Raw genomic sequence first — 26,381 nt, 5'->3', positions numbered from 1 at the left:
ATCCTCTGCTGTGGTCTCGGCCTCTTCCTCCCCCTCTGGAGTGACAGTGGCAACTGCCATCCCACAAACAGAGGATGTGGCAGCAACACCACCATCGTCACCATCACCAAGCATCTCCACACTGTCCTATGGGAGTGTTCAGCTGTCCATCCCCCAAACACTGGAGAAAAAGAGGAAGTACCCCCCTACACCCACGATCCCTGGCCCTGAATGCCAGCATTTAAAAATTCCTGGCCTTTGAAATGCTGTCATTCTGTCTGGTGGAGACAGAGACTTTTAAAAACCTTATGGCAGTGGCTGTACGTGGTTTCCAGCCGAGCCATCCCTGCCCTGCACAACCAAGTGGCGGACAAAATCAGGTGTCCACTACGCAATGCCATTTGTGGCAAGGTCCACATAACCACTGATACGTGGACCAGTAAGCACGGGCAGGGACGTTATATCTCCCTAACTTCACACCGGGTAAATGCATTAGTGGCTAGGCCTGAAGCGGATAGCAGTTTGGCACATGTTCTACCGCCACCAAGGATTTCAGGACGTTTCTCGCTGCCTCCTCTTCCTACTCCGCTTCCTCCTCTACCACCTCCTCATCCGGTCATTTTAACACCTGCACCACCAACTTCAGCACAGCCAGGGGGAAACGACAGCAGGCTGTTTCGAAACTCATCTGTTTGGGGGGGGGGGGGGGGAACACATTGCACAGGAGCTGTGGATGAGCATGGAACAACAGACCGATGAGTGGTTGGTGCTGCTGAGCCTCAAGCTCGACCTGGTGGTGCTGATAAAGGACAAAATCTCATAGCAGCTCTGGGCCTAGCTGATTTGTCGCACATCCCTTGCCTGTTGCATGTGCTTAATTTGGTGGTGCAGAGGTTCATAAAAAATTACCCCGATATGTCAGAGCTGCTGTAGAAAGTGTGGGCCGTCTGTGCACGCTTTCCGCATTCTCACACTGCTGCTGCTCGCCTGCAGCGTAACTTTGGCCTTCCTGCTCACCGCCTCATATGCAACGTACCGACAAGGTGGAATTCCACCTTACACATGCTGGAGAGACTGTGCAAGCAGAAGCAGGTGATAGTGGAGTCTCAGCTACAGCACGCACGGGTGAGTCGCTCTGCAGAACAGCACCACTTCGCCATCAATGAGTGGACCTCCATGCGGTATGTGTGCGCCATGTTACGCTGTTTCGAGTGCTCCACTAACATGGCCAGTGCCGATGATGCCGTCCTCAGTGTTACTATACCACTTCTATGTCTCCTTGAAAAAACGGCTTCGGGCGAAGATGGAAGAGGATGTGGTACAGGAGTAAAAGGAGAAGGAAGAGGGATCATTTCCTTGCTTATCAGGCCAGTCATTCACAAGTGGCTCAGAGGGTGGCTTCCTGCACCAACAGAGGCCATGTACACAACTGTCCAGCCAGGGCACAGTTCTGGAGGAGGAGGAGGAGGATGATAATGAGGAGGAACCGTGGCACCCAAAGCAGCTCATGGGCATCACTGGAGCATGGCTAGGGGGATACAAAGGACACAGACGATACACCTCTCACAGAGGACAGACAGCTTGTCATTGCCTCTGGGCAGCCTGGCACACATGAGCGACTACATGCTGCAGTGCCTGTGCAACGACATTCTAACCAGTTCTGATTACTGGGTGGCCACCCTGCTGGATCCTCGCTACAAGGACAACGCGCTGTCCTTAATTCCGTCACTGGAGCGTGATCGGAAGATGTGCAAGTACAAGTGCATGCTGGTAGACACGCTGCTGATGACATTCCCACCTGACAGCGGGGGCTCAGTGGAAGCACAAGGTGAAGGCAAAAAAGGAGGAAGTCACCAACGCAGCTGGGACACCGCCAGCACCTCAGAAGGCAGGGTTAGCATGGCCAAAATGTGGAAAAGCTTTGTCGGCACCACAACAACCAGCACCACCAGCTGATACAGAATGTCTTAGCAGGAGGCAGCATTTCAGCAACATGGTGGAACAGTACGTGTGCACAAGCCTACACGTACTGACTGATGAGGCTGCCCCATTCAACTTCTGGGTCTCTAAATCGGGCACATGGCCTGAACTTGCCCTTTACGCCTTGGAGGTGTTGGGCTGCCCTCTGGCTAGTGTATTGTCCAAACGTGTGTTAAGCACGGCGGGGGGTGGTTCGGGGGATCACAAACAAGCGCAGCTGCCTTTCCACAGCCATTAAAATCAACCAGACATGAATCTCACAGGACTTGTCCGTACCTTGTGCTGAGTAGACAAGTATACCGGCCGCAACCAGCCATTGTTATACTCCAGCGCACTTTCTTTTTGCGTTCTCTTTTCCATTAACCAATGTTTTGGGGCCTTCCCAAATTTATAAAATAAATAAATAAATGGGAAAAAAAGCAAAAACAGTGTTGGCTACCTCCACCGCCGCTTTCACCTAGACTACCATGTCCACCGCCTCTTCAACCTCCTACTCCACTTTGACCTCTGCCTCCTAGTTCGACATTATTATTATTATTATTTTTTCTATTCTGTTATTTTGTCATTTTCCTATCCACATTTGTTTGCAGGGCGATTGTCCTGCTCTTACCTCCATTTTCCTTTCTTTTACAGCCCTCTAATCCTCACTACAGGTTTGGGTCCCCATTGACTTCAATGGGGTTCGGGTTCAGGTCAAGTTCGGGTACTGAACATCCACGGATCCTCTCATACCTACTTTTTAGCAAATGGCATTTATCATGTAGACAAAGTTAATACAGGACACTTATTAACGTATTATGATTGTACATATTGCCTCCGCTGGCTTGATTTATTTTTTTCATCGCATTATACCCTGATCGTATTCAGGGGTTATGACCACCCTACAATGCATCGTAGCTGGCCATGCTTGCAAACTATAGGAAAAAGTGTTGTCCGATGCCTTATATGGACAATTGTAACACCCCAGAGTGGTGTTACCACTTTTGCACCTTGCTACTGTCTTTATTGGTCTGACATAATGTCATGCATTTATTCTAGGTCCTCCACAATATGCATTCCTAATCTGTTTGCAACTGTTATGTTCACATTTAATGTGCCTGGTTCACCAGCAGGTGGCAGCGAAAATGGCAGAGCTATCCTTAGAGAGAATGGAACTTACGAAAACTTACCGAAAACATTTATTCAAGTAAAGCTGCCATTGAACTTCATCTCAAGGTCTGGACTCAAGTTATGTCTCCAAATCCCTCAATTATTCCCCCTATTTATTGCTTCGGAGCCAAAGCCTGTGGTCCAGCTGTATCCAGGTAGGAGCCCCTTGACACATAAAAAAACAGATAGGCTGCACTATACCACTCAGCATTCCTACACCTGGGTCGCGTTATGGGAGGGCCCTAGGGGGAGGCCAATTTTGGTGTCATGAAACATACTTCTACTTTTGCACCTGGTAGGCCCCCTCTATCTGTAAAACCCCCTACAAGAGACTTTATTGCATCTACTTACTGCTGGAGAGTATGAATCTGCATAAGTTTCAGCACTGTGGCAAAACAGGGGTTAATCGGCCATCTTGGATTTGGGCATTGTGTGTTGAGAGGAAGACATCTACCCAACAGAGGGGAAGGAAAAAACAGCTGGCCTCCACAGATAAAGCATTCTTGCAGAAGAAGGAACTAAAGTGCTCAGTACAAGTTCCCAGGAGGACAGAGAAACCAACTGTACCCCCTACAGGAAGTGGAAGCGGTGGCCATTTTGGAAAAGGGAAAATACAGTCCCAGCCTCCCTGGATCCCGAGAAGCAATGTCCAGTGGTGTGAGTGAGTACTGCTAGGGAAAATAACCCTGCTATTGACTGTTGGGGGCTATAGTCTGCCTGCCAGAGCATCATACTCCCCCAAATTGAGCAGTTGCAGTAACTCTTAAAGGAGCCATGCACCAATTCTCCCACCGTTGCCCAAAACAACTCACACTTAAATTGCAATCTAGCTTACATTGACCCCTCTAGTCTGGTACAGGGTATCAAAAGCCATGTCTGAAAGTGAAGATAGCACCCACCGGGACCGCAGTCATCCATCAGCAACAGCTGCAGCCACCTGCATCATGCCTTTTACTATGCCATACCATTTTGGGGCCCCTTGGCTCCTATGTTATTCAGGAGAAGCCCACCAAGAACATCTGCAGTATGTCAGTGATCTACTCAAAGAGGAGGATGACACATGGTAGAATGATCTTGCCCGACGGATGGCCCGCAGGGGGAGTGCATTACAGGACTTGATAAAGAAAGAGGAAGAAAGATGGAGAGGATGCTTAGCGGAGAAGGTGACTTATCAGAAAGAAGAAAACGCATAAAAACATATAAAGAAATTGTGGAAGAAAAAGAGAGCAGAGAAAGAGAATTGCATGAAGCTTACTAAAATGCCAAGACTTCCTCTCAGCCGCCTGCTGAAGACAGCACACCTGGTATGACACTTGCTATAAAAAAAAACGAGTTTATATTTTTTACTGCTGTCTGGAGAACTTGTCACCTACAAGGAAAAAGCCAAGGTTTACAGAGGATCCTCCAGAAGAGGGTGACCCTGTAGTTCCAAGTTCTGCCACAGAAGGTTGCCAGGAGATCGTAGATGAAGCTTCTGCTGGAGATATAGCTGCAGAGAGCACCAGAGTTAGCAGTGACAGCAATGAGGATGTCACGCAGCTTAAAGAAGAACTTTTTCACCCTCAACTATAGGACCCATGAGGAAGACTTCCAGCCCCTCCTGTAAGAGACCTCTTGCTGTGAAGAAAACCATCAATTGAACTACTGGAGCCACAATGTGAACTGTGTCTGAAGGGTGAGAACTGGTTGGCCCGTTTGTGTGTTCTTTTTGCCCTTGTTTGGTCCTCACCCAGAGGGTAATGTTTTGTAAGGACTCCGCCCATCTGCTAGAAACAGACTCCAAGTTACGCTCAACAGCGCCAAATTCCCTTTTCCCCCTTCTCAGGTTAAGTGAGAATCCCACCTGTCTTAAAGGGAATCTGTCACCTCCATATGGCCATATATAGTGCTTACATGGCTCTGTAGCACACCTATACAGGATTGTAACGGTATCTTTGTTCTTTTCTTTAGACTTGCACCAGCAGGAAAAACAAAGTTTAATTCATATGCAAATGAGCACTAGCAAGTGCCCAGGGGCAGCGTTCAGTGTGTAGGTGCCCAGGCTGCTCTGCCTTCTTTTCACTTTACTCCTCCCCAGTCTCTGCCTTTGCCCGCCCTCCAAGTCTCTTGCCTCATCGATAGGTCCGGACTTGGAGGGAGGGAAAAGGCAGAGACCGGGGAGGAGTAAAGTGAAAAGAAGGCAGAGCAACCTGGGCACCTACACACTGAACGCCGCCCCTGGGCACTTGCGAGTGCTCATTTGCATATGAATTAAACTCTGTTTTTCCTGCTTGTGCAAGTCTAAAGAAAAGAACAAAGGTGCCGTTACAATCCTGTATAGGTGTGCTACATGTAAGCACTGTATATGGCCATATGGAGGCGACAGACTCCCTTTAAAGCGATTTTCAAAAAGAATTGCTGCTGTTTGACAAATGACTTTGATCTCTTTGCAATAACTTGGCATTAACGTTTTTACAGGTTTTGCAACGTGCAAGCACTTTTGCCCATTGTATGGACTCTATTTTGGGTACCACAATGTGATCCTAGGCACTACAAATGGACTTTGGACTTCATGTAGTTAGCCAGATAGCTAGCACCTTACTTTCTAGCTCATATGGACTGCCTCTGAGGACGTCAATGTACATCACAAGCAGGTCTAACAACGTCAAGGGTAACCCCCCTGCTAAAAATGTGTGTTTAGAGGGATTAACCCTCCTCCTAGTTTGGTATGTCGTAAGGCATAGTGCGCCGCCTTATGGACATGAATGTTTAGCAATAGCTACCTGTTTAGTCATCAAGGTGACAAAGCGTAAAAAGCGTGGATTTAAGTAAAGGGGAATGTAACACCCCAGAGTGGTGTTACCACTTCTACACCTTGCTACTGTCTTTATTGGTCTGACATAATGTCATCTTATGCATTTATTCCAGGTCCTCCACAATGTGCATTCCTAGTATGTTTGCAACTGTTATGTTCACATTTAATGTGCCTGGTTCACCAGCAGGTGGCAGCGAACATGCTGGCTACCAGAAGGAGGTGGGGCAGTTCTGGTTTGTTCTGGTTGAGACTCCATGTTGTAGCTGCCAGGATTCGAACCTACGTTTTGGCTGAACATAAGTCCGACTACAAGAGTGAATGGCAGCATGAAGAGGAAACAAAGACACCAAGTTAGCTTGTCAGTACAGCAGAGTGAGAGAAAGATATAGCAGATACAAACGCAAAAACACAAAATGCAATCGCACACTGCAACCAGCATTCTGCCCTGCCTTTATGCTGGATGTTGAATAAGGCATTGGTGTACATTTTGGCCAAAGCGTAATAAGCCACTCACCACGTCAAGGTCGCCTTAATGAGTGGTCCCTAACACTAGTTCCTACCTTTTATGGGCCAAGACAGCCACACAAAGTCCAGGGAGCGCAGGTACAGCATGCACGCCAAGCACACTCTGCTTTTAACCCTGTCCGGTGCCATTACAGCTTTCATCGGATCCAGGGATGCAAGTACCAACATGCATGCTGAGCCCACTATATACTTCTCCTGGAGCCTAATGGCTACTGGTAGGTGCTATGTAAGCAGACTCAGTTTTATACTGACTTTAAAACCAGCCTCCAGGGCATATTAACCGGTCAGGTGTGCATGACTGCTTGGAGATCGCCACGCCTCCAATATATACTACAAAGAAAAAATATGGGGGATTCAGCCCGCACAACCCCTAGCAGGTGCAAAATGTACACCAATGCCTTATTCAACATCCAGCATAAAGGCAGGGCAGAATGCTGGTTGCAGTGTGCGATTGCATTTTGTGTTTTTGCGTTTGTATCTGTATTTCGCCATAGCAATCTGCACCTGCTAGGGGTTGTGCGGGCTGAATCCCCCATAAAGATATAGCAGAGTTGAGTTTGCCAGCCAGTTTAATGCTAAAGCTGTCACCGCCAGTTCTGTGAGAAGGTCTGGCAGACGTTCTTCTCTACCTCTTGTATGATGTTCTTTGTTTTGGTTTCACTTTCTCATCTCCTTTCCTTCTGCCAGGTGTCACTTATTTAGACTAATCGTCTTCCTTTATATTCCCTCCCATACTGCCTCACTTTGCGGTTTATACTACTTCCTGGATGAAATGTTCTCTGCTGGAGGCTGCTTCTGCTGTTTGCTCAGATGAGTCCTTTACTTTATTGTGTTTCCTTGCTGGCTTGATTCTAGGTGACCCTGACTCCGTCTGTATTAAGTGCAGGGAGCTGGTGGTCGTGTCCCCTTACTATTATAGGGTTTCAGGTGTCCCACAAACTTAGGTACGTGGGCATGCAATCGTCTACCATCAAGACCCTTGCATGTGCATAGCAGTCAGGGACAGCTCTTAGGGTTTTATAGGGCTCACCTATAAGCTCCTTAGTTTGGGATCAAGCCAGTCGCTTGTTTATTTATAAGATCCAGCTATCTGTAAACTTCACCCATGACAAAAGCCTGCTGGAACCAAGACAAAGCCTAAAACTGTTTGGAGAAACGTTTATTCAAGTAAAGCTGCCATTGAACTTCATATCAAGGTCTGGACTCAAGTTATTTCTCCAAATCCCTCAATTATTCCCCCTATTTATTGCTTCGGAGCCAAAGCCTGTGGTCCAGCTGTATCCAGGTAGAAGCACCGTGACACATAAAGAAACAGATAAGCTGCACTATACCACTCAGCATTCCTACACTTTGGTCGCGTTATAGGAGGGCCCTGTGGGGAGGAGCCCGTTGCACAATCACAATAGATTACTAAGTGCCTTGTACATGATAAATACTATTTGCTGCACACAGCATTTCTTGTCCGGCCAAATAATGCAGCAACATTTTTTGTCCGGCCAAATAATGCAGCAACATTAATGCTGATGTGAACTAAGCCTTACATGGCTATGCTGGTAAAATAGCAGACATTTTTTAATAAAGACTAATTGAAAAACTTTTGGCCCAAAATAAGTAAGATGCAATTATTTAAAAAAATAGCCCCCGAAGGAGTCCATAACCTTTAAATATCCAGGCAGTTCCCTTTTTCAGGCCTTCAGGTTCTATTTATATTTCACAAAAGTATTTCAGCATTAAAGGGAATCTGTCATCAGAAAATGGCCTGCTGTTTAAATCACTTTTTTATGTTTAACATTCTTTTTAAGACCTGGCAAATTTGTCAATATTCTTGATTGCAAAAATTGTCAATGTATTATTCGCGTAATACGTGGGAAATACTGGCGTGGGGTAGACAACTTTTCTATTGGTTGCTAGGGATGTTGCTAAGCTGTGACAAAGCCTTCTCATTGGGCTACAAGCTAGAAAAAGGGAGGGATAATCACCTGATGTGTACTGTGTTAAAAAAAAAAAAAAAAAAAATCATTACAAATCTATAGCACTATATTCTATATATTCGTGAATTCTCAAAGAATAGTGTTGAGTGCGAATATTCGAAAAGCAAATTTTTATTGCGAATATCGGCACTTCGAGAATTTGCAACATCCCAAGCAACCAGTAGAAAAGTTGCCTACCCCTTACTATATAAGAACCTCCCCAGCAGCTATTTTCTAAAGTTTATTGCCGTTATGAAAGAGACAGCAGTGTCATTGTGTGCTCTGTAATGTTATTACATTAGACAGTTAATTTATATATATATAATTCAGATATTTAGGGGGAGATAGTCAGTGTAGGTTAGATTGATCTATATGAGGAAAAGTGAATGGGCACTCTTGTAGATGGAATCACATTGACTAATTATGCAGTAGATCAATAAAATGTATTATTAAATGGGTAGAATATAATACTAAGTTAAAAATGTAGAGTAAAAATAATATATATATACATATATATATATATACAGACGTGGACAAAATTGTTGGTACCCTTTGGTCAATGAAAGAAAAAGTCACAATGGTCACAGAAATAACTTTAATCTGACAAAAGTAATAATAAATTAAAATTCTATAAATGTTAACCAATGAAAGTCAGACATTGTTTTTCAACCATGCTTCAACAGAATTATGTAAAAAAATAAACTCATGAAACAGGCATGGACAAAAATGATGGTACCCCTAACTTAATATTTTGTTGCGCAACCTTTTGAGGCAATCACTGCAATCAAACGCTTCCTGTAACTGTCAATGAGACATCTGCACCTCTCAGCAGGTATTTTGGCCCACTCCTCATGAGCAAACTGCTCCAGTTGTGTCCGGTTTGAAGGGTGCCTTTTCCAGACTGCATGTTTCAGCTCCTTCCAAAGATGCTCAATAGGATTGAGGTCAGGGCTCATAGAAGGCCACTTTAGAATAGTCCAATTTTTTCCTCTTAGCCATTCTTGGGTGTTTTTAGCGGTGTGTTTTGGGTCATTGTCCTGTTGCAAGACCCATGACCTGCGACTGAGACCAAGCTTTCTGACACTGGCTAGTACATTTCTCTCTAGAATTCCTTGATAGTCTTGAGATTTCATTGTACCCTGCACAGATTCAAGACACCCTGTGCCAGACGCAGCAAAGCAGCCCCAGAACATAACAGAGCCTCCTCCATGTTTCACAGTAGGGACAGTGTTCTTTTCTTGATATGCTTCATTTTTTCGTCTGTGAACATACAGCTGATGTGCCTTGGCAAAAACTTCGATTTTTGTCTCATCTGTCCACAGGACATTCTCCCAGAAGCTTTGTGGCTTGTCAACATGTAGTTTGGCATATTCCAGTCTTGCTTTTTTATGATTCGTTTTCAACAATGGTGTCCTCCTTGGTCGTCTCCCATGTAGTCCACTTTGGCTCAAACAACGACGGATGGTGCGATCTGACACTGATGTTCCTTGAGCATGAAGTTCACCTTGAATCTCTTTAGAAGTCTTTCTAGGCTCTTTTGTTACCATTCGGATTATCCGTCTCTTAGATTTGTCATCAATTTTCCTCCTGCGGCCACGTCCAGGGAGGTTGGCTACAGTCCCATGGATCTTAAACTTATGAATAATATGTGCAACTGTACTCACAGGAACATCTAGTTGCTTGGAGATGGTCTTATAGCCTTTACCTTTAACATGCTTGTCTATAATTTTCTTTCTGATCTCTTGAGACAGCTCTTTCCTTTGCTTCCTCTGGTCCATGTCGAGTGTGGTACACACCATATCACCAAACAACACAGTGATTACCTGGAGCCATATATATAGGCCCAATGGCTGATTACAAGGTTGTAGACACCTGTGATGCTAATTAGTGGACACACCTTGAATTAACATGTCCCTTTGGTCACATTATGTTCTGTGTTTTCTAGGGGTACCATCATTTTTGTCCATGCCTGTTTCATGAGTTTATTTTTTTACATAATTCTGTTGAAGCATGGTTGAAAAACAATGTCTGACTTTCATTGGTTAACATTTATAGAATTTTAATTTATTATTACTTTTGTCAGATTAAAGTTATTTCTGTGACCATTGTGACTTTTTCTTTCATTGACCAAAGGGTACCAACAATTTTGTCCACGTCTGTATATATATATATATACAGTAAAGACCCAAAGTTTGGACACACCTTCTCATTCAAAGAGTTTTCTTTATTTTCATGACTATGAAAATTGTAGATTCACACCGAAGGCATCAAAACTATGAATTACCACACACATGTGGAATTATATACGTAACAAAAAAATGTGAAACAACTGAAAATATGTCATATTCTAGGTTCTTCAAAGTAGCCACCTTTTGCTTTGATTACTGCTTTGCACACTCTTGGCATTCTCTTGATGAGCTTCAAGAGGTAGTCACCTGAAATTGTTTTCACTTCACAGGTGTGCCCTGTCAGGTTTAATAAGTGGGATTTCTTGCCTTATAAATGGGGTTGGGACCATCAGTTGCGTTGTGGAGAAGTCAGGTGGATACACAGCTGATAGTCCTACTGAATAGACTGTTAGAATTTGTATTATGACAAGAAAAAAGCAGCTAAGTAAAGAAAAACGAGTGGCCATCATTACTGTAAGAAATGAAGGTCAGTCAGTCCGAAAAATTGGGAAAACTTTGAAAGTGTCCCCAAGTGCAGTCACAAAAACCATCAAGCGCTACAAAGAAACTGGCTCACATGCAGGTCACCCCAGGAAAGGAAGACCAAGAGTCACCTCTGCCTCGGAGGATAAGTTCACCAGCCTCAGAAATCACAGGCTAACAGCAGCTCAGATTAGAGACCAGGTCAATGCCACACAGAGTTCTAGCAGCAGACACATCTCTAGAACAACTGTTAAGAGGAGACTGTGTGAATCAGCCCTTCATGGTAGAATATCTGCTAGGAAAGCACTGCTAAGGACAGGCAACAAGCAGAAGAGACTTGTTTGGGCTAAAGAACACAAGGAATGGACATTAGACCAGTGGAAATCTGTGCTTTGGTCTGATGAGTCCAAATTTGAGATCTTTGGTTCCAACCACCGTGTCTTTGTGCGACGCAGAAAAGGTGAACGGATGGACTCTACATGCCTGGTTCCCACTGGGAAGCATGGAGGAGGAGGTGTGATGGTGTGGGGGTGCTTTGCTGGTGACACTGTTGGGGATTTATTCTAAATTGAAGGCATACTGAACCAGCATGGCTACCACAGCATCTTGCAGAGGCATGCTATTCCATCCAGTTTGCGTTTAGTTGGACCATAATTTATTTTTCAACAGGACAATGACCCCAAACACACCTCCAGGCTGTGTAAGGGCTATTTGACCATGAAGGAGAGTGATGGGGTGCTGCGCCAGATGACCTGGCCTCCACAGTCACCGGACCTGAACCCAATCGAGATGGTTTGGGGTGAGCTGGACCGCAGAGTGAAGGCAAAAGGGTCGACAAGTGCTAAGCATCTCTGGGAACTCCTTCAAGACTGTTGGAAGACTATTTCAGGTGACTACCTCTTGAAGCTCATCAAGAGAATGCCAAGAGTGTCCAAACAGTAATCAAAGCAAAAGGTGGCTACTTTGAAGAAACTAGAATATGACATATTTTCAGTTGTTTCACACTTTTTTGTTATGTATATAATTCCACATGTGTTAATTCATAGTTTTGATGCCTTCAGTGTGAATCTACAATTTTCATTGTCATGAAAATAAAGAAAACTCTTTGAATGAGAAGGTGTGTCCAAACTTTTGGTCTGTACTGTATATATACAGTATATATATATATATATATATATATATATATAAAGTAGTATAAAATATATAGATGTTCAAAAAATATATAACCAAATAATAGCAGCACTGTGATTATTCAGTAAAATATTCCAAGGATGGAAAAATACGGATGTCAGCTGGTAAGCTGTAGAAAAAACAATTAAATAAAAGTCCCAAGATCAAGGCAAAGTTCGTTCAAGTATTGTATATCGTCTCAGATATTATGCAGAGAGATCCATATAGGTAATAGATGTGGTATCGTGAACAGATTTCTTCTTATCAATATTATGTGGATGGATTGATACCCAGTTCAAATTGTGACCTATAGCGGTGATAGGTATAATTAATATATTCAAAATAAGTGCAAATAAAGAAGAAAAGATGCTAAAAATGAAAAATATATAAAAAAGTATATAAAAAAAAGGTGTGTCAAAAAGTGCAAAAAAATGCTGAGATATATATTATCTCTGGAGTGCAAGCGTACTAATGGATGAATAGGTCAGGAGTAGGGATGAGCGAACTCGAACTGTATAGTTCGGGTTCGTACCGAATTTTGGGGTGTCCGTGACACGGACCCGAACCCGGACATTTTCGTAAAAGTCCGGGTTCGGTGTTCGTCGCTTTCTTGGTGCTTTCGTGACGCTTTCTTGGCGCTTTTTGAAAGGCTGCAAAGCAGCCAATCAACAAGCGTCATACTACTTGCCCCAAGAGGCCGTCACAGCCATGCCTACTATTGGCATGGCTGTGATTGGCCAGAGCACCATGTGACCCAGCCTCTATTTAAGCTGGAGTCACATAGCGCCGCCCATCACTCTGCTCTGATTAGCGTAGGGAGAGGTTGCGGCTGCGACAGTAGGGCGAGATTAGGCAGATTAACTCCTCCAAAGGACTTGATTAATCGATCGATCTGCAGCTGTGGATCATTGAGCTGCTGATACTCAATTGCTCACTGTTTTTAGGCTGCCCAGACCGTTTGTCAGTCACTTTTTTCTGGGGTGATCGGCGGCCATTTTGTGTCTTGTGCGGTGCTGCGACCAAGTGCATCCAAGCTGCGACCAAGTGCATTTAACCCTCAATGGTGTGGTTGTTTTTTGGCTAAAGCCTACATCAGGGTGAAGCTGTCACACCAAGTGCATTTAACCAGCAATAGTCTGTTTATTTTTTGGCCATATACTACATCAGGGGCAAGCTGCGCCTGTCACCAAGTGCATTTAACCCTCAATGGTGTGGTTGTTTTTTGGCTAAAGCCTACATCAGGGTGAAGCTGTCACACCAAGTGCATTTAACCAGCAATAGTCTGTTAATTTTTTGGCCATATACTAAATCAGGGGCAAGCTGCGCCCGTCACCAAGTGCATTTAACCCTCAGTAGTGTGGTTGGTCAAGCTGTCACACCAAGTGCATTTAACCAGCAATAGTCTGTTCATTTTTTGGCCATATACTACATCAGGGGCAAGCTGCACCCGTCACCAAGTGCATTTAACCCTCAGTAGTGTGGTTAGTCAAGCTGTCACACCAAGTGCATTTAACCAGCAATAGTCTGTTCATTTTTTGGCCATATACTACATCAGGGGCAAGCTGCGCCCGTCACCAAGTGCATTTAACCCTCAGTAGTGTGGTTGGTCAAGCTGTCACACCAAGTGCATTTAACCAGCAATAGTCTGTTCATTTTTTGGCCATATACTACATCAGGGGCAAGCTGCGCCTGTCACCAAGTGCATTTAACCCTCAATGGTGTGGTTGTTTTTTGGCTAAAGCCTACATCAGGGTGAAGCTGTCACACCAAGTGCATTTAACCAGCAATAGTCTGTTAATTTTTTGGCCATATACTACATCAGGGGCAAGCTGCGCCCGTCACCAAGTGCATTTAACCCTCAGTAGTGTGGTTGGTCAAGCTGTCACACCAAGTGCATTTAACCAGCAATAGTGTGGTTATTTTTTGGCCATATCCCAGTCTAATTCTGTCACTAAATCCATACCGGTCACCCAGCGCCTAAATACTAGGCCTCAAATTTATATCCCGCTAAATCTGTCGTTACCGCTGTACTGTTGTGGCTGGGCAAGTTATTTAGTGTCCGTCAAAGCACATTTTTTGTTCAGGGTTGAAATACAATTCCCAATTTAGCAATTTCATAATTTAGTGGTTTCTGCTATATCAGAGCTATTTGAAATCTATCCTTAAAAGGATATATAATATTCAAGGTGCACATAGGGTCATTCAGAATAACTTCACACACACGCTACTGTGCATTTCCAAGTCTAATTCTGTTAGTAAATCCATACCGGTCACCCAGCGCCTAAATACTAGGCCTCAAATTTATATCCCGCTAAATCTGTCGTTACCGCTGTACTGTTGTGGCTGGGCAAGTTATTTAGTGTCCGTTAAAGCACATTTTTTGTTCAGGGTTGAAATACAATTCCCAAATTAGCAATTTCATAATTTAGTGGTTTCTGCTATATCAGAGCTATTTGAAATCTATCCCTAAAAGGGTATATAATATTCAAGGTGCATATAGGGTCATTCAGAATAACTTCACACACACGCTACTGTGCATTTCCAAGTCTAATTCTGTTAGTAAATCCATACCGGTCACCCAGCGCCTAAATACTAGGCCTCAAATTTATATTCAGCTGAATTTGAATACAATACATTGGGCCAAATAATATTTTTGTTGTTGTGGTGAACCATAACAATGAGGAAAACATCTAGTAAGGGACGCGGACGTGGACATGGTCGTGGTGGTGTTAGTGGACCCTCTGGTGCTGGGAGAGGACGTGGCCGTTCTGCCACATCCACACGTCCTAGTGTACCAACTACCTCAGGTCCCAGTAGCCGCCAGAATTTACAGCGATATATGGTGGGGCCCAATGCCGTTCTAAGGATGGTAAGGCCTGAGCAGGTACAGGCATTAGTCAATTGGGTGGCCGACAGTGGATCCAGCACGTTCACATTATCTCCCACCCAGTCTTCTGCAGAAAGCGCACAGATGGCGCCTGAAAACCAACCCCATCAGTCTGTCACATATCAGGGAAACTGTCTGAGCCTCAAGTTATGCAGCAGTCTCTTATGCTGTTTGAAGACTCTGCTGGCAGGGTTTCCCAAGGGCATCCACCTAGCCCTTCCCCAGCGGTGGAAGACATAGACTGCACTGACGCACAACCACTTATGTTTCCTGATGATGAGGACATGGGAATACCACCTCAGCATGTCTCTGATGATGACGAAACACAGGTGCCAACTGCTGCGTCTTTCTGCAGTGTGGAGACTGAACAGGAGGTCAGGGATCAAGACTGGGTGGAAGACGATGCAGGGGACGATGAGGTCCTAGACCCCACATGGAATGAAGGTCGTGCCACTGACTTTCACAGTTCGGAGGAAGAGGCAGTGGTGAGACCGAGCCAACAGCGTAGCAAAAGAGGGAGCAGTGGGCAAAAGCAGAACACCTGCCGCTAAGAGACTCCGCCTGCTACTGACCGCCGCCATCTGGGACCGAGTACCCCAAAGGCAGCTTCAAGGAGTTCCCTGGCATGGCACTTCTTGAAACAATGGGCTGACGACAAGACCTGAGTGGTTTGCACGCTGTGCCATCAGAGCCTGAAGCGAGGCATTAACGTTCTGAACCTGAGCACAACCTGCATGACCAGGCACCTGCATGCAAAGCATGAACTGCAGTGGAGTAAACACCTTAAAACCAAGGAAGTAACTCAGGCTCCCCCTGCTACCTCTTCTGCTGCTGCCGCCTCGGCCTCTTCTGCTGCTGCCGCCTCGGCCTCTTCCTCCGCCTCTGGAGGAACGTTGGCACCTGCCGCCCAGCAAACAGGGGATGTACCACCAACACCACCACCACCTCCGTCACCAAGCGTCTCAACCATGTCACACGGCAGCGTTCAGCTCTCCATCTCACAAACATTTGAGAGAAAGCCTAAATTCCCACCTAGCCACCCTCGATCCCTGGCCCTGAATGCCAGCATTTCTAAACTACTGGCCTATGAAATGCTGTCATTTAGGCTGGTGGACACAGACAGCTTCAAACAGCTCATGTCGCTTGCTGTCCCACAGTATGTTGTTCCCAGCCGCCACTACTTCTCCAAGAGAGCCGTGCCTTCCCTGCACAACCAAGTATCCGATAAAATCAAGTGTGCACTGCGCAACGCCATCTGTAGCAAGGTCCACCTAACCACAGATACGTGGACCAGTAAGCACGGCCAGGGACGCTATATCTCCCTAACTGCACACTGGGTAAATGTAGTGGCAGCTGGGCCCCAGGCGGAGAGCTGTTTGGCGCACGTCCTTCCGCCGCCAAGGATCGCAGGGCAACATTCTTTGCCTCCTGTTGCCACCTCCTCCTTCTCGGCTTCCTCCTCCTCTTCTTCCACCTGCTCATCCAGTCAGCCACACACCTTCACCACCAACTTCAGCACAGCCCGGGGTAAACGTCAGCAGGCCATTCTGAAACTCATATGTTTGGGGGACAGGCCCCACACCGCACAGGAGTTGTGGCGGGGTATAGAACAACAGACCGACGAGTGGTTGCTGCCGGTGAGCCTCAAGCCCGGCCTGGTGGTGTGTGATAATGGGCGAAATCTCGTTGCAGCTCTGGGACTAGCCAATTTGACGCACATCCCTTGCTTGGCGCATGTGCTGAATTTGGTGGTGCAGAAGTTCATTCACAACTACCCCGACATGTCAGAGCTGCTGCATAAAGTGCGGGCCGTCTGTTCGCGCTTCCGGCGTTCACATCCTGCTGCTGCTCGCCTGTCTGCGCTACAGCGTAACTTCGGCCTTCCCGCTCACCGCCTCATATGCGACGTGCCCACCAGGTGGAACTCCACCTTGCACATGCTGGACAGACTGTGCGAGCAGCAGCAGGCCATAGTGGAGTTTCAGCTGCAGCACGCACGGGTCAGTCGCACTACAGAACAGCACCACTTCACCACCAATGACTGGGCCTCCATGCGAGACCTGTGTGCCCTGTTGCGCTGTTTCGAGTACTCCACCAACATGGCCAGTGGCGATGACGCCGTTATCAGCGTTACAATACCACTTCTATGTCTCCTTGAGAAAACACTTAGGGCGATGATGGAAGAGGAGGTGGCCCAGGAGGAGGAGGAAGAGGGGTCATTTTTAGCACTTTCAGGCCAGTCTCTTCGAAGTGACTCAGAGGGAGGTTTTTGGCAACAGCAGAGGCCAGGTACAAATGTGGCCAGCCAGGGCCCACTACTGGAGGATGAGGAGGACGAGGATGAGGAGGAGGTGGAGGAGGATGAGGATGAAGCATGGTCACAGCGGGGTGGCACCCAATGCAGCTCGGGTCCATCACTGGTGCGTGGCTGGGGGGAAAGGCAGGACGATGACTATACGCCTCCCACAGAGGACAGCTTGTCCTTACCCCTGGGCAGCCTGGCACACATGAGCGACTACATGCTGCAGTGCCTGCGCAACGACAGCAGAGTTGCCCACATTTTAACCTGTGCGGACAACTGGGTTGCCACCCTGCTGGATCCACGCTACAAAGACAATGTGCCCACCTTACTTCCTGCACTGGAGCGTGATAGGAAGATGCGCGAGTACAAGCGCACGTTGGTAGACGCGCTACTGAGAGCATTCCCAAATGTCACAGGGGAACAAGTGGAAGCCCAAGGCCAAGGCAGAGGAGGAGCAAGAGGTCGCCAAGGCACCTGTGTCACGGCCAGCTCCTCTGAGGGCAGGGTTAGCATGGCAGAGATGTGGAAAACTTTTGTCAACACGCCACAGCTAACTGCACCACCACCTGATACGCAACGTGTTAGCAGGAGGCAACATTTCACTAACATGGTGGAACAGTACGTGTGCACACCCCTCCACGTACTGACTGATGGTTCGGCCCCATTCAACTTCTGGGTCTCTAAATTGTCCACGTGGCCATAGCTAGCCTTTTATGCCTTGGAGGTGCTGGCCTGCCCGGCGGCTAGCGTTTTGTCTGAACGTGTATTCAGCACAGCCAATGTGGACAAGCTGACGTTCATAAAAATGAACCAGGCATGGATCCCACAGGACCTGTCCGTCCCTTGTCCAGATTAGACATTAACTACCTCCCCTTAACCATATATTATTGGACTCCAGGGCACTTCCTCATTCAATCCTATTTTTATTTTCATTTTACCATTATATTGCGAGGCTACCCAAAGTTGAATGAACCTCTCGTCTGTCTGGGTGCCAGGGCCTAAATATATGCCAATGGACTGTTCCAATGTTGGGTGACGTGAAGCCTGATTCTCTGCTATGACATGCAGACTAATTCTCTGCTGACATGAAGCCAGATCCTCTGTTACGGGACCTCTCTCCTCTGCCTGGGTGCTGGGCCTAAATATCTGACAATGGACTGTTGCAGTGGTGGCTGACGTGAAGCCTGATTTTCTGCTATGACATGCAGACTGATTCTCTGCTGACATGAAGCCAGATCCTCTGTTACGGGACCTCTCTCCTCTGCCTGGGTGCTGGGCCTAAATATATGCTAATGGACTGTTGCAGTGGTGGCTGACGTGAAGCCTCATTCTCTGCTATGACATGCAGACTAATTCTCTGCTGACATGAAGCCAGATTGTCTGTTACGGGACCTCTCTCCTCTGCCTGGGTGCTGGGCCTAAATTTATGAAAATGGACTCTTACAGTGGTGGGTGACGTGAAGCCTGATTCTCTGCTATGACATGCAGACTGATTCTCTGCTGACATGAAGCCAGATCCTCTGTTACGGGACCTCTCTCCTCTGCCTGGGTGCTGGGCCTAAATATCTGACAATGGACTGTTGCATTGGTGGCTGACGTGACGCCTGATTCTCTGCTATGATATGAAGACTGATTCTCTGCTGACATGAAGCCAGATTGTCTGTTACGGGACCTCTCTCCTCTGCCTGGGTGCTGGGCCTAAATTTATGAAAATGGACTCTTACAGTGGTGGGTGACGTGAAGCCTGATTCTCTGCTATGACATGAAGACTGATTCTCTGCTATGACATGAAGACTGATTCTCTGCTGACATGAAGCCAGATTGTCTGTTACGGGACCTCTCTCCTCTGCCTGGGTGCTGGGCCTAAATTTATGACAATGGACTATTGCAGTGGTGGCTGACGTGAAGCCTGATTCTCTGCTATGACATGCAGACTGATTCTCTGCTGACATGAAGCCAGATCCTCTGTTACGGGACCTCTCTCCTCTGCCTGGGTGCTGGGCCTAAATTTATGACAATGGACTCTTACAGTGGTGGGTGACGTGAAGCCTGATTCTCTGCTATGACATGAAGACTGATTCTCTGCTGACATGAAGCCAGATTGTCTGTTACGGGACCTCTCTCCTCTGCCTGGGTGCTGGGCCTAAATTTATGAAAATGGACTGTTGCAGTGGTGGGTGACGTGAAGCCTGATTCTCTGCTATGATATGAAGACTGATTCTCTGCTGACATGAAGCCAGATCCTCTGTTACGGGACCTCTCTCCTCTGCCTGGGTGCTGGGCCTAAATATCTGACAATGGACTGTTGCATTGGTGGCTGACGTGAAGCCTGATTCTCTGCTATGACATGCAGACTAATTCTCTGCTGACATGAAGCCAGATTGTCTGTTACGGGACCTCTCTCCTCTGCCTGGGTGCTGGGCCTAAATTTATGAAAATGGACTGTTGCAGTGGTGGGTGACGTGAAGCCTGATTCTCTGCTATGACATGAAGACTGATTCTCTGCTGACATGAAGCCAGATTGTCTGTTACGGGACCTCTCTCCTCTGCCTGGGTGCTGGGCCTAAATTTATGAAAATGGACTGTTGCAGTGGTGGGTGACGTGAAGCCTGATTCTCTGCTATGATATGAAGACTGATTCTCTGCTGACATGAAGCCAGATCCTCTGTTACGGGACCTCTCTCCTCTGCCTGGGTGCTGGGCCTAAATATCTGACAATAGACTGTTGCATTGGTGGCTGACGTGAAGCCTGATTCTCTGCTATGACATGCAGACTAATTCTCTGCTGACATGAAGCCAGATTGTCTGTTACGGGACCTCTCTCCTCTGCCTGGGTGCTGGGCCTAAATTTATGAAAATGGACTGTTGCAGTGGTGGGTGACGTGAAGCCTGATTCTCTGCTATGACATGAAGACTGATTCTCTGCTGACATGAAGCCAGATTGTCTATTACAGGACCTCTCTCCTCTGCCTGGGTGCTGGGCCTAAATTTATGAAAATGGACTCTTACAGTGGTGGGTGATGTGAAGCCTGATTCTCTGCTATGACATGAAGACTGATTCTCTGCTGACATGAAGCCAGATTGTCTGTTACGGGACCTCTCTCCTCTGCCTGGGTGCTGGGCCTAAATTTATGAAAATGGACTCTTACAGTGGTGGGTGACGTGAAGCCTGATTCTCTGCTATGACATGAAGACTGATTCTCTGCTATGACATGAAGACTGATTCTCTGCTGACATGAAGCCAGATCCTCTGTTACGGGACCTCTCTCCTCTGCCTGGGTGCTGGGCCTAAATATCTGACAATGGACTGTTGCATTGGTGGCTGACGTGAAGCCTGATTCTGTGCTATGACATGCAGACTAATTCTCTGCTGACATGAAGCCAGATTGTCTGTTACGGGACCTCTCTCCTCTGCCTGGGTGCTGGGCCTAAATTTATGACAATGGACTGTTGCAGTGGTGGCTGACGTGAAGCCTGATTCTCTGCTATGACATGCAGACTGATTCTCTGCTGACATGAAGCCAGATCCTCTGTTACTGGACCTCTCTCCTCTGCCTGGGTGCTGGGCCTAAATTTATGAAAATGGACTGTTGCAGTGGTGGGTGACGTGAAGCCTGATTCTCTGCTATGATATGAAGACTGATTCTCTGCTGACATGAAGCCAGATTCTCTGTTACGGGACCTCTCTCCTCTGCCTGGGTGCCGGGGCCTAAATATCTGAGAATGGACTGTTCCAGTGGTGGGTGACGGGAAGCCAGATTCTCTGCTATGGGACCTCTCTCCAATTGATTTTGGTTAATTTTTATTTATTTAATTTTTATTTTAATTCATTTCCCTATCCACATTTGTTTGCAGGGGATTTACCTACATGTTGCTGCCTTTTGCAGCCCTCTAGCCCTTTCCTGGGCTGTTTTACAGCCGTTTTAGTGCCGAAAAGTTCGGGTCCCCATTGACTTCAATGGGGTTCGGGTTCGGGACGAAGTTCGGATCGGGTTCGGATCCCGAACCCGAACATTTTCGGGAAGTTCGGCCAAACTTCTCGAACCCGAACATCCAGGTGTTCGCTCAACTCTAGTCAGGAGAGGTAACCAAAGTAGCGATGTGTAAGCGCTACCAATTGCAAGAGTTGTATCCACGATAATGATACACTTTCAAAAGAGTCTCTCTGGAGAGTGTAGCTTATAGTTGCTGATTACCACATTATCAACTTGGTATTTCCTATCTGCTAATATTTATATATTGTTGCAATCTGAAACCTGAACTCATAGTGTAATCGCAAGGTTCAATGGCAAAAAATGCAGTTGCAGAAGGTCCACGTGGGGTGAATGTAGGGTAAGCTTACCTCTGGCTTTTATCTTTAGTGATCTCAGATAGAAGGCTGCGATAGTACCTCGCTTAGCATGAATACATTATATGTATAGCAGATGCAGTCTTTTATGCCTGGTGGTCGGGGCACTGCTGTGTTTCGTTGCTCCTTTTTAGCGATCCCAGAATCGGCTTGTAGTGTGGCCCCCTGTGTATCTTTGGCGTCCCTCGTGTCTCCGGTGATGCCTGCACAGGTAATGGAGCTGGGCTAGCTTCCTGCTACTTCCTGTAGCACGCCGATCCCTGCCGTTATTACTGGACCTTTTACTTGAAAGCGCTTTCCTTCACATCAGCTAAAGCGATATTGAATATCGAATTGCCGGTTATGATGATATCAGATGAAATATATCTTATACGCCAGACGCGTTTAGAAGACTCTGCTGTCTTCTTCCTCAGTGGTTATATTTGATCTGTCTGGCAAACCGGCTCCTATATATATATATATATATATATATGTCTTCTTGGAGGGCTCTGTAGTAAATCTGGGATGGATTTTATGGTGTAAGATGGGATTCTCATTTAGTTGCGGTTTTATTGCGTTTTATGTACTGTACGTTTCTTTCAGCACTGATGCTTTTTTTTACTTATGGGTATCTCTGGCCTCTATAGAGAATCTTCTATAGGTTATTTTAGACCAAACTCATTGCATTATTATTCAAAAAGAGTAAATGTTAGAGAAATATATAAAAAAAATGGTAGAGAAGATGTCTCAAAAGGGAAATGTGTTTCTATATGATTTTCTTGTAGAATCAGAGCTGTATTTCTTATTGCAAAATCCTAAGACAATGTATACAATGGAGATAGTGGTATGGGTGTTGATGTACATAGACATTGAGTTATGAAGACCTTATGTTTCTCATATATTCACTGAATGTTAATCCCAGGTGTCTTATAGAAAATATAGTCGTATGTTTATAACAGGATGTCTGATTCATATAAAGTATAGGGGTATAGCAAATGATGTTCACAATGCACAGTGATGTACATAATATGAGTCTATAGGGGAATCTACTCTAATACATAGACAGACTAAGTGTATACTTCAAATTCATTGGGAAGTCCAATGAGCAATTTTTTGGTTTATTTCCCACTGTTACATATTCATAGTGATGTGCAGTGTCTGTGTTCTCAGTAGGTGTATTGGGAACTGTCTTGTTTTAATATGTATCATTCCCAATCCGTCTTGTCATACCGTATATTATGACTCCATAAAGTGTTGTGTACAAGGGACCTGGGGCCAGCATACATGTGTCCCTCAGAACGAAGACAAATGTTATCATATGGTCACATCAAATTTTCATCTGGGATGGATGGAATGTGGCGGATGAAAATGCCATCCCAGATGAAAATTAGATTGTGACCATATTATAACATTTGTCTTCGTTTTTTCCCCTAAACCATGCCACCTAGTTGGATGTTGCATAAAAAGGGTAGAAAAGTACAACTGATAACTGCAGTGCAAGGGATGTACGCCACTTTTTTCTGGTGCAAATTGCAAAATCCCATCCCAATTCATTTCGCTCCCAATATAGAGGTCCATAAGGAGAATAATAAGGAAATAATAGACAATATATTAAAGGAAAATATACACCTACTGGCATATGGAGCATGTCAAGCATCAAATACTACTACTGGACATTAGAGACTAGTGATAAGTAGGACCTCGAATTCTGTGGACCGAATGGCACCTTGTGTCCTTGATGGAGAAGCATTAGCTCCAGAGTACCACTCTGGGCACTCTGCAACAACATAATGCATATAGAAAGTAGCTGACTGCTTTTTCCATTTCAAACCCAATTTTTTTTTGGATGTTATAGGCAGTATTGAAATTTAATAGGACACTCCAAACTGAAGACACATTCAAGATACTCACATTTATAGCTATTATTGTTACTTATCTTGGTCCAGTGGTGCTCCTCTCCTAACAGTGGCTTTATTTACTGATTGTGTACGCTTGCCTCCGCTTCCTTCTCTTCTATTAATTTGTTCAGCCATGGTCTTGTTGGACTTAGCAGTTATCTATTTAAAGGGAAAGAGGTATAGTACTTTCCCTTAGATTTTTTTTTCATAGGAATCAGATGTAGATATGCTGTGCTACTTGTACATATTGGCCTTGAGGCTACTCCTAAGGACATTATCTAAGTATCCCATGCATGGTCTTCATCCTTTAATCTCTTTACAGGTATCTGGATTCTGCTGCAGGGGAACCACAAGACTGCTGCATCTTGAAATAGTCCCTCTCAAGGCTGGCAGAATTTGTGCAACCTGGTAAACAGTCAGGGTGGGCAGCTCAGGGTCAGAAGGGAGATTAGGCAGATGTTAGTTCAGACAGCGAAGGGTAAAATCCAGGAAACAGGAAAAATTTGGTACACAGGCAGAGAAACACAGAAACAGTATCTCTCTGCAGGACACTAGCAAACTAGAACCTAATAGGGTCAGAAGGGAGATTAGGCAGAGGTTAGTTCAGACAGCGAAGGGTAAAATCCAGGAAACAGGCAGAATTTGGTACACAGGCAGACAAACATAGAAACAGTATCTCTATGCAGGACACTAGCAAACTAGAACCTAATACTCAAGCACCTTCTCGCAGTGGAAGGTGCCTTAAAGGGCAAAATTGTTATGTAGCTGGCTGAAATTAGCGATGTGCTAATGTCAGCAGAACATAACTGTATGACTTATATCTCCCTGCCTGCCACCGCTGGCGCTAAATAATGACTTTTGTAATATGCTAATGAGCCTCTAGGCGCTAGTGGGGTGTTGCTGCAGCACCTAGAGGCTCCGTCCTCCCACCGTTTGGCACGCCCTTGTATTGGTGATTGACATCCTCTTTCTTCTCTGTGCCCGTAAAATCCTGCGCTGTCCAGTTTTGACTTCGGCGCAGGCGCAGTGAGTCACACTTGTTAAGGGACCAAAAGTAATGGGATCGAATAATAATCATAAATCAAACTTTCACTTTTTAATCCTTGGTTGAAAATCCTCTGCAGTCAATTACAGCCTGAAGTCTGGAACGTATAGACATCACCAGACGCTGGGTTTCATCCCTGATGATGCTCTGCCAGGCTTCTACCGCAACTGTCTTCAGTTCCTGCTTGTTCTTGGGGCATTTTCCCTTTAGTTTTGTCTTCAGCAAATTAAATGCATGCTCAATCGGATTCAAGTCAGGTGATTGACTTGGCCATTGCATAACATTCCATTTCTTTCCCTTAAAAACTCTTTGGTTGCTTTTGCAGTATGCTTTGGGTCATTGTCCATCTGCACTGTGAATTGCCGTGCAATGAGTTCTGAAGCATTTGGCTGAATATGAGCAGATAATATTGCCCGAAACACTTCAGAATTCATCCTGCTGCTTTTGTCAGCAGTCACATCATCAATAAATACAAGAGAACCAGTTCCAATGGCAGCCATACATGCCCACACCATGACACTACCACCACCGTGCTTCACTGATGAGGTGGTATGCTTAGGACCATGAGCAGTTCCTTTCCTTCTCTATACTCTTCTCTTCCCATCACTCTGGTACAAGTTGATCTTGGTCTTATCTGTCCATAGGATGTTGTTCCAGAACTGTAAAGGCTTTTTTAGATGTCGTTTGGCAAACTCTAATCTGGCCTTCCTATTTTTGAGGCTCACCAATGGTTTACATCTTGTGGTGAACCCTCTGTATTTACTCTGTTGAAGTCTTCTCTTGATTGTTGACTTTAAAAAACACATACACCTACCTCCTGGAGAGTGTTCTTGATCTGGCCAACTGTTGTGAAGGGTGTTTTCTTCACCAGGAAATAATTCTTCGGTCATCCACCACAGTTGTTTTCCGTGGTCTTCCGGGTCTTTTGGTGTTGCTAAGATCACCGATGCGTTCCTTCTTTTCAAGGATGTTCCAAACTGTTGTTTTGGCCACGCCTAATGTTTTTGCTATCTCCCTGATGTGTTTGTTGTGTTTTGTCAGTCTAATGATGGCTTGCTTCACTGATAGTGACAGCTCTTTGGATCTCATCTTGAGAGTTGACAGCAACAGATTCCAAATGCAAACAGCACACTTGAAATGAACTCTGGACCTTTTATCTGCTTATTGTAATTGGGATAATGAGGAAATAACACACACCTGGCCATGGAACAGCTGAGATGCCAATTGTCCCATTACTTTTGGTTCCTTAACAAGTGGGAGGCACATATGCAAACTGTTGTAATTCCTACACCGTTCCCCTGATTTGGAAGTAAATACCCTCAAATTAAAGCTGACAGTCTGCAGTTAAAGCACATCTTGTTTGTTTTATTTCAAATCCATTGTGGTGGTGTATAGAAGTGTGTTGATGTCCCAATATTTATGGACCTGACTGTATATACATATATACAATGTATATATATATATATATATATATATATATATATACAGTACAGACCAAAAGTTTGGACACACCTTCTCATTCAAAGAGTTTTCTTTATTTTCATGACTATGAAAATTGTAGATTCACACCGAAGCCATCAAAACTATGAATTAACACATGTGGAATTATATACATAACAAAAAAGTGTGAAACAACTGAAAATATGTCATATTCTAGGTTCTTCAAAGTAGCCACCTTTTGCTTTGATTACTGCTTTGCACACT

Source organism: Bufo gargarizans, chromosome 4 (genome assembly GCF_014858855.1).
Source record: "Bufo gargarizans isolate SCDJY-AF-19 chromosome 4, ASM1485885v1, whole genome shotgun sequence".
NCBI lineage: Eukaryota > Metazoa > Chordata > Amphibia > Anura > Bufonidae > Bufo > Bufo gargarizans.
This window is presented reverse-complemented; position numbering follows the sequence as displayed.